The sequence below is a fragment of the Salmo salar genome, chromosome ssa19, assembly GCF_905237065.1.
Source record: "Salmo salar chromosome ssa19, Ssal_v3.1, whole genome shotgun sequence".
Classification (NCBI taxonomy): Eukaryota; Metazoa; Chordata; class Actinopteri; order Salmoniformes; family Salmonidae; genus Salmo; species Salmo salar.
In genome coordinates, this window is record NC_059460.1 from 70,912,976 (window position 1) to 70,921,819 (window position 8,844).

An 8,844-nucleotide genomic window follows, 5' to 3' on the forward strand; every position below is an offset into this window, starting at 1 on the left:
TAGCAGTAAAACCTTGAAATCAGTCCTTGCCTTAACAGGAAGTCAGTGTAGAGAGGCTAGCACTGGAGTAATATGATCACATTTTTTGGTTCTAGTAAAGATTCTAGCAGCCGTGTTTAGCACTAACTGAAGTTTATTTAGTGATTTATCAAGGTAGCTGGAAAGTAGAGCATTGCAGTAGTCTAACCTAGAAGTGACAAAAGCATGGATTAATTTTTCAGCATTATTTTTGGAAAGAAAGTTTCTGATTTTTGCAATGTTACGTAGATGGAAAAAAGCTGTGCTTGAAACAGTCTTGATATGTTCGTCAAAAGAGAGATCAGGGTCCAGAGTAACGCCGAGGTCCTTCACAGTTTTATTTGAGACAACTGTACAACCATCAAGATTAATTGTCAGATTCAACAGAAGATATCTTTGTTTCTTGGGACCTAGAACAAGGATCTCTGTTTTGTCTGAGTTTAATAGTAGAACATTTGCAGCCATCCACTTCCTTATGTCTGAAACACAGGCTTCTAGGGAGGGCAATTTTGGGGCTTCACCATGTTTCATCGAAATGTACAGCTGTGTGTCATCCGCATAGCAGTTAAAGTTAACATTATGTTTCCGAATGACGTCACCAAGAGGTAAAATATATAATGAAAACAATAGTGGTCCTAAAACGGAACCTTGAGGAACACCGAAATTTACAGTTGATTTGTCAGAGGACAAACCATCCACAGAGACAAACTGATATCTTTCTGACAGATAAGATCTAAACCAGGCCAGAACTTGTCTGTGTAGACCAATTTGGGTTTCCAATCTCTCCAAAAGAATGTGGTGATCGATGGTATCAAAAGCAGCACTAAGGTCTAGGAGCACGAGGACAGATGCAGAGCCTCGGTCTGACGCCATTAAAAGGTCATTTACCACCTTCACAAGTGCAGTCTCAGTGCTATGATGGGGTATAAAACCAGACTGAAGCGTTTCGTATACATTGTTTGTCTTCAGGAAGGCAGTGAGTTTCTGCGCAACAGCTTTTTCCCAAAATGTTGAGAGGAATGGGAGATTCGATATAGGCCGATAGTTTTTTATATTTTCTGGGTCAAGATTTGGCTTTTTCAAGAGAGGCTTTATTACTGCCACTTTTAGTGAGTTTGGTACACATCCGGTGGATAGAGAGCCATTTATTATGTTCAACATAGGAGGGCCAAGCACAGGAAGCAGCTCTTTCAGTAGTTTAGTTGGAATAGGGTCCAGTATGCAGCTTGAAGGTTTAGAGGCTATAATTATTTTCATCAATGTGTCAAGAGATATAGCACCCGCTTCACGACTGTCATGGTGCGCTTAGACCATGTTAGTTTGTTGGTGATCTAGAAGCCAAGGAACTTGAAGCTCTCAACCTGCTCCACTGCAGCCCCGTCGATGAGAATGGGGGTGTGCTCGGTCCTCTTTTTCCTGTAGTCCACAATCATCTCCTTTGTCTTGATCACATTGAGGGAGAGGTTGTGGGGCCCCTGTGTTGAAAATCAGCGTGGCGGATGTGTTGTTACCTACCCTTACCACCTGGAGGGGGCCCGTCAGGAAATCCAGGATCCAGTTGCAGAGGGAGGTGTTTAGTCCCCGGGTCCTTAGCTTATTGATGAGCTTTGCGGGCACTATGGTGTTGAACGCTGAGCTGTAGTCAATGAATAGCATTCTCACATAGGTGTTCCTTTTGTACAGGTGGGAAAGGGCAGTGTGGAGTGCAATAGAGATTGTATCATCTGTGGATCTGTTGGGGCCGTATGCAAATTGGAGTGGGCGTAGTATGATGGCATAGTATTAGAACCAAGTCCTGAGCCAAGTGCAAGTTCCCACCATACCTTCTCCACTATGCAATCTGGTTTCCGAGCTGGTCATGGGTGCACCTCAGCCACGCTCAAGGTCCTAAATTACATCATAACCGCCATCGATGAGATATTACTGTGCAGCCGTATTCATCAACCTGGCCAAGGCTTTCGACTCTGTCAATCACCACATTCTTATTGGCAGATTCGACAGCCTTGGTTTCTCAAATGATTGCCTCGCCTGGTTTACCAACTACTTCTCTGATAGAGTTCAGTGTGTCAAATTGGAGGGCCTGTTGTCCGGACCTCTGGCAGTCTCTATGGGGGTGCCACAGGGTTCAATTCTCGGGCCGACTCTCTTCTCTGTATACATCAATGATGTTGCTCTTGCTGCTGGTGATTCTCTGATCCACCTCTACGCAGACGACATCATTCTGTATACTTCTGGCCCCTCTTTGGACACTGTGTTAACTAACCTCCAGATGAGCTTCAATGCCATACAACTCTCCTTCCGTGGCCTCCAACTGCTCTTAAATGCAAAAAAACTAAATGCATGCTATTCAATCGATCACTGACCGCACCTGCTCGCCCGTCCAGCATCACTACTCTGGACGGCTCTGACTTAGAATACATGGACAACTACAAATATCTAGGTGTCTGGTTAGACTGTAAACTCTCCTTCCAGACTCACATTAAGCATCTCCAATCCAAAATTAAATCTAGAATTGGCTTCCTATATCGCAACAAAGCATCCTTCACTCATGCTGCCAAACATACCCTCGTGAAACTGACCATCCTACCGATCCTCGACTTCGGTGATGTCATCTATAAAATAGCCTCAAACATTCTACTCAACAAATTGGATGCAGTCTATCACAGTGCCATCCGTTTTGTCACCAAAGCCCCATACACTACTCACCATTGTGACCTGTACGCTCTCGTTGGCTGGCCCTCGCTTCATACTTGTCGCTAAACCCACTGACTACAGGTTATCTACAAGTCTCTGCTAGGTAAAGCCCCACCTTATCTCAGCTCACTGGTCACCATAGCAGCACCCACTCGTAGCATGCGCTCCAGCAGGTATATCTCCTCCTTTGGTCGTCTTTCCTTCCAGTTCTCTGCTGCCAATGACTGGAACGAACTGCAAAAATCTCTGAAGCTGGAGACTCATATCTCCCTCACTAGCTTTAAGCACCAGCTGTCAGAGCAGCTCACAGATCACTGCACATAGTGTAACGGCCGTCGTACGTAGTGGACCAAGGCGCAGCGGGTTGAGTGCTCATAATGATTTTTATTGAACACAAACAAAACAATCGAACGAACAGGATTGCAGGCTAAACACACAGCTATGCAAACAACAAATTCCCACAAAACCCATACAAAAACCACCCCTCTATATAGGACCTTCAATCAGAGGCAACGAGGAACAGCTGCCTCCAATTGAAGGCCAAATCAGTTAACTAAACATAGAAATAAATAGACTAGACTGAACATAGAAATACACTAACATAGAACATAGACCAAAACCCTGGAATACTCTAAACAAACACCCTCTACATAAACACATATAACAACAAACCCCGAACCACATAAAACAAACACCCCCCTGCCACGTCCTGACCAAACTACAATAACAAATAACCCCTTTACTGGTCAGAACGTGACAGTACCCCCCCCCCCAAAGGTGCAGACCCCGGATGCACCTCAAAAAAATAAACACAAAAATAAACCCCCCAAACTAAAGGGAGGGAAGGGAGGGTGGCTGCCGTCACCGACGGTTCCCGTGCTACACCCCCCCCCCCAATCCTCCTACTGTGGAGGTGGCTCAGGCTCTGGCCTTAGTCCCCCACCAAACTTGTCCACCCCCGCTGAATACATATTTAATGTTACCCCTCCCGAAGTCTCTGTGCTATGGCGCATCGCTGAAGACCTCGGGCTGATGTGCGTCGCTGGAGACCTCGGGCTGATGCGCGTCGCTGGAGACCTCGGGCTGATGCGCGTCGCTGGAGACCTCGGGCTGAAGGGCGACTCTGGCTGCGCCGATTACGGACTGTCGGGCGACTCTCGCTGCGTCGATTCCGGACTGTAGGGCAACTCTCGCTGCGCCGATTCCGGACTGTAGGCCGACTCTCTCGGCTCCGGACTGTAGGCCGTCTCACTCGGTTCCGGACTGTAGGCCGTCTCACTCGGTTCCGGACTGTAGGCCGTCTCACTCGGTTCCGGACTGTAGGCCGTCTCTAGACGGGGCATTGTCGCCGGACACACTGGACGGGGCACTGCTGCTGGAAGTTCTGGACGAGGCACTATTGCCGGAAGTTCTAGATGAGGCACTATTGTCGGAAGCTCTGGACGGGGTACTGTCATTGGAAGCTCTGGACTGGGCTGACGCACTGGAAGCCTGATGCGTGGGGCTGGTACTGGAGATGCCAGACTGGATACACGCACCCCAAGGCTAGTGCGGGGAGCAGGAACAGGACGAGTTGGACTGGGCTGACGCACTGGAAGCCTGGTGCGTGGGACTGGCTTTGGATACACCAGACTGGATACATGCACCTCAGGGCTAGTGCGAGGAGCAGGAGTAGGATGAGCTGGACTGGGCTGACGCACTGGAGGCCTGGTGCGTGGGCCTGGTACTTTCTTCACCAGACAGCTAGCATGCACCTCAGGACAAGTATGGAGAGCTGACTCAGGTGACATCAATTTTAGGACACGCTCCGTAGGGCAAATGTCGTGCCTAAAACACCAACACAGTAGCTCTCTCATAGTTTTCTCCTCCAATTTTCCCATCAACTCCTTTACAGTCTCTGCTTCGCTCACCTCCAATTTTACCCCGACTGGCTCTGGTTCCATCCTCGGCTCCGCCGATCTGTCCGTGTGCCCCCCCCAAAAAAATGATTGGGGCTGCCTCTCATGCATCCTACGTTGGGCCCGCTCTTCGCTCCACTTTCGCCGTTCCTCCCTCACTGTCTCCACCTGTTTCCATGGCAGGGTCTTGTCCCCTGCCATTACCTCCTCCCATGTCCAAAATGTCCTCCACTCCCTTCTCTCCCTGGCCCAGGATCCTTCCTCTTCCTGGGCCCGCTGCTTGGTCCGTTGGTGGTGGGAAGTTCTGTAACGGCCATCGTACGTAGTGGACCAAGGCACAGCGGCTTGAGTGCTCATAATGACTTTTATTGAACACAAACAAAACAAGAAAACGATCGAACGACCAGGATTGCAGGCTAAACACACAGCTATGCAAACAACAAATTCCCACAAAACCCATACAAAAACCACCCCTCTATATAGGACTTTCAATCAGAGGCAACGAGGAACAGCTGCCTCCAATTGAAGGCCAAATCAATTAACTAAACATAGAAATAAATAGACTAGACTGAACATAGAAATACACTAACATAGAACATAGACCAAAACCCTGGAATACTCTAAACAAACACCCTCTACATAAACACATATAACAACAAACCCCGAACCACATAAAACAAACACCCCCCTGCCACGTCCTGACCAAACTACAATAACAAATAACCCCTTTACTATCCCATCTGTAAACAGGCCATCTATCTACCTACCTCATCCCCATACTGTATTTATTTATTTATCTTGCTCCTTTGCACCCCAGTATCCCTACTTGCACATTCATCTTCTGCACATCTACCATTCCAGTGTTTAATTGCATTATTGTAATTACTTCACAGCCATGGCCTATTTATTGCCTTAACTCCCTTATCTTACCTCATTTGCACTCTCTGTATATAGACTGTATTCTACTGTATTATTGACTATGTTTTGTTTATTCCATGTGTAACTCTGTATTGTTGTATGTGTCGAATTGCTATGCTTTATCTTGGCCAGGTCGCAGTTGCAAATGAGAACTTGTTCTCAACTAGCCTACCTGGTTAAATAAAGGTGAAATAAAAATAAAAATAAAATAAATTGTATTATCTCTTGAGATATCTAATACAGAGAGTAAATTAGCTCAGGTTATCCAAGTCACGCCCGCATTTTCTACAGTGGTATGCCAAGGGTTGACTGGCTGGGGTTGCTTTCCACAGATGTAATGTGCCTTATAATCCAGCAGGTGACGTGTGATTTCCGCATTTACCCAGGGCCTTTGACGTTCGCGTTGTAATACAGCAGAGATGTTTTTGCAGTCCCTGGCGCTATAGATGGGGAAAAAAACATAACAAAGCGAACAAACTGGGCCTTATCTAACGTTAGAATTATAAATCCCAGGGAGATTTGCCTGGTCAACTTGTTAAGAAAAACTCTTGGTCCTGGTGAATATATTCTTCTAGTGTTCAAATTACTCTTCTCATGTTAATGATTTCCGCCTAAAATATAGTCTACATATTATTAGGCCCACAAAATGGCACTTCAAAATCCCATAATGTAGATAGTATATTTGTTGCATAATCCTTTCGATTTGGCATTAAGCTGATTTACAGTCGTTATTTCACATTGTATCTCATAGTTTGATTTATGGTGCCGTAATTTCTTCACTCAGAATAGATTTGATTTTAATTGTCGTTTGCATTTGGTCGTTACTCACTGTTGGCCATGTTTACATAAGCTATGGCTGTCGCCATGGGTAAGCACTTTTTTTCGTTATCATTTTTGACATGTATATACCTGCCTCTATCAGAAACGGCTTTGTTTGTGAAAGAAAGAATATCTAGTGTTTTCGTGACACTCCTCGGGTTCTGTAAAACCTGTTCTTTGCATTCCACATGGTTTTCTCTAATCCATTAACCAACATTTTACTCCAGTAATTCTCCTTTTTAATTACATAGAAATAGGATAATACAACAACAACAATATTTATTCTTATTAGGTCATCACGGTTGTTGTTAATTTGGAAATATATATAAATGTGTGTGTGTGTGTGTGTGTGTGTGTGTGTGTGTGTGTGTGTGTGTGTGTGTGTGTGTGTGTGTGTGTGTGTGTGTGTGTGGTACCAATCAAAAATGTTGGACACATCTACTCATTCAAGGGTTTTTCTTTATTTTTGCTATTTTCTACATTGTAGAATAATAGTGAAGACATTAAAACTATGAAATAACACATATGAAATCATGTAGTAACCAAAAAAGTGTAAAAATATATTTTCTATTTGAGATTCTTCAAAGTAGCTACCCTTTGCCTTAACGACAGCTTTGCACACTCTTGGCATTCATGTGTTATTTCATAGTTTTGATGTCTTCACTATTATTCTACAATGTAGAAAATAGCAAAAATAAAGAAAAACCCTGGAATGAGTAGATGTGTCCAAACTTTTGACTGGTACTGTACATATGCTTTGCTTTATCTTGGCCAGGTCGCAGTTGTAAATGAGAACTTGTTCTCAACTGGCCTACCTGGTTAAATAAAAAATTAATAAAAAAATATATGCAGTATATCCATATTTAATTTAACCAGAGAAGTCACATTGAGATTTACATCTCCTTTTCAAGTGAGCCCTGGCTACATACATATAGTTAGTTAAACAACAGACACAAAAACACACAAAGCATAACAATGAATGAAAGTTAAAACAGTGCAAAGTGCACAAGTGATCTTAAAAGAGCAGGTTTAAAAACGTGCATTCAGTGGTCAGCGGTCCTCAATTACCATTGTTATCATTGTTGATGGGTTATTAGGCAATACTAATTAGCCCTATTACTTTCGATTTTTTTATGGGATTGACAATTTCCATGAATCGAGAAAGACCTTGTTTGAGCAATTTAATTTAAGCATGAATTAATGAATAATGTTGCTCGCTAGGCGCTCATGGGGGTAACCCAGGGACTAGATGAGGCAACATCAGTATAAACAGCATGGACATTCACTCAAGCATTATAGTATCTCTCCCCACGGCACTCCGTTCCATCTGGTGTTTCTAACCCGTTGGGTCCATAACCTGTACTGCTCTATACGGCTATGGCCCCTCTCGATTGCCTACAGCCGTTTTATTGCGGTTCATATTAAGAGTCCTTAAAGGCTTTTTATTTGCAAACCTGTGTATGAATCATTGCAATTGGGTTCAGCAACGCCGCATTACCTTTCACTTAAAACCATTACGCAAATTTCAATGCCACGGATAAGGGGTCTAAATAGCGTTTTACCCAGTCACGCTTCATAAACTCCGTTGTGCGTCTTCAGTGTAGTGGGGAAATACATGCGATTAACAGTTTCCTTCCTCGTTCAAACGACGAGCAAATATAAACACCATTAAGCGACAATACATGGACTGATTTGTATGGAATTGGTTTACTTGAACTTTATAGCAGGTGCTGAGTGCCCCATTAAGATACAGGAGAAAGAGACATAATCTGTCTTGAAGAACTCAGTGCTGCCATAGACCTATTCGTTTCTGTGTGCGTTTGACTGGCCATTTTAGACATCACGTCAACTGTGATGTCTAAAATGCAGATAAAGCCTATGTAAGCACAATGGCCAAAATAGAAAAACAATGTAAACGTTATATATATATTTTAAATGTCTTATCTCATGTAGACTAATGGTTATTATCGACGGCCTGCAAGACCAGCTGAAAGAAATGCTAGTGCTTTATAACATTACAGTTATAACATGGTAATACATTTGATATTTTAATAAGTCGTGGGCCTTGGCTGCTGCCTGGCACTCAGTTGCTGCGTAAAAGTGCTCACCCGCCTGGAAAGACGTGTATTTCCTCGCACCACGCGCGCTAATTGAGTGCTGCTCCTCACTCCATGCTAATTGGTTTACACCCTGGCTCTCCTCTTTACTTTACCGTGAAGAGTGTTGTTTAATGGAGCGAGCACCTGTCTGCCTAATGCCCAGCAAACACAGAGGAAGAGTGGCAGTGGGAGACACGAGCTCTGCTGCTGTTTGTTATGAACCAGAGGAGATCCGTTAAATGGTGTTAAATGAGCCATTGGCTATAATGGGTTGGATTTAAAAAGTCGCAAGTTCGGCCACTTTTAAGAGAACACTAAAAGGTATCCAACCAAGAGAGGGTTCGGCCAGGACTTGGTCTTTGATCCCCCTCACATCTCATTGCCAAGTTTCCAAGACA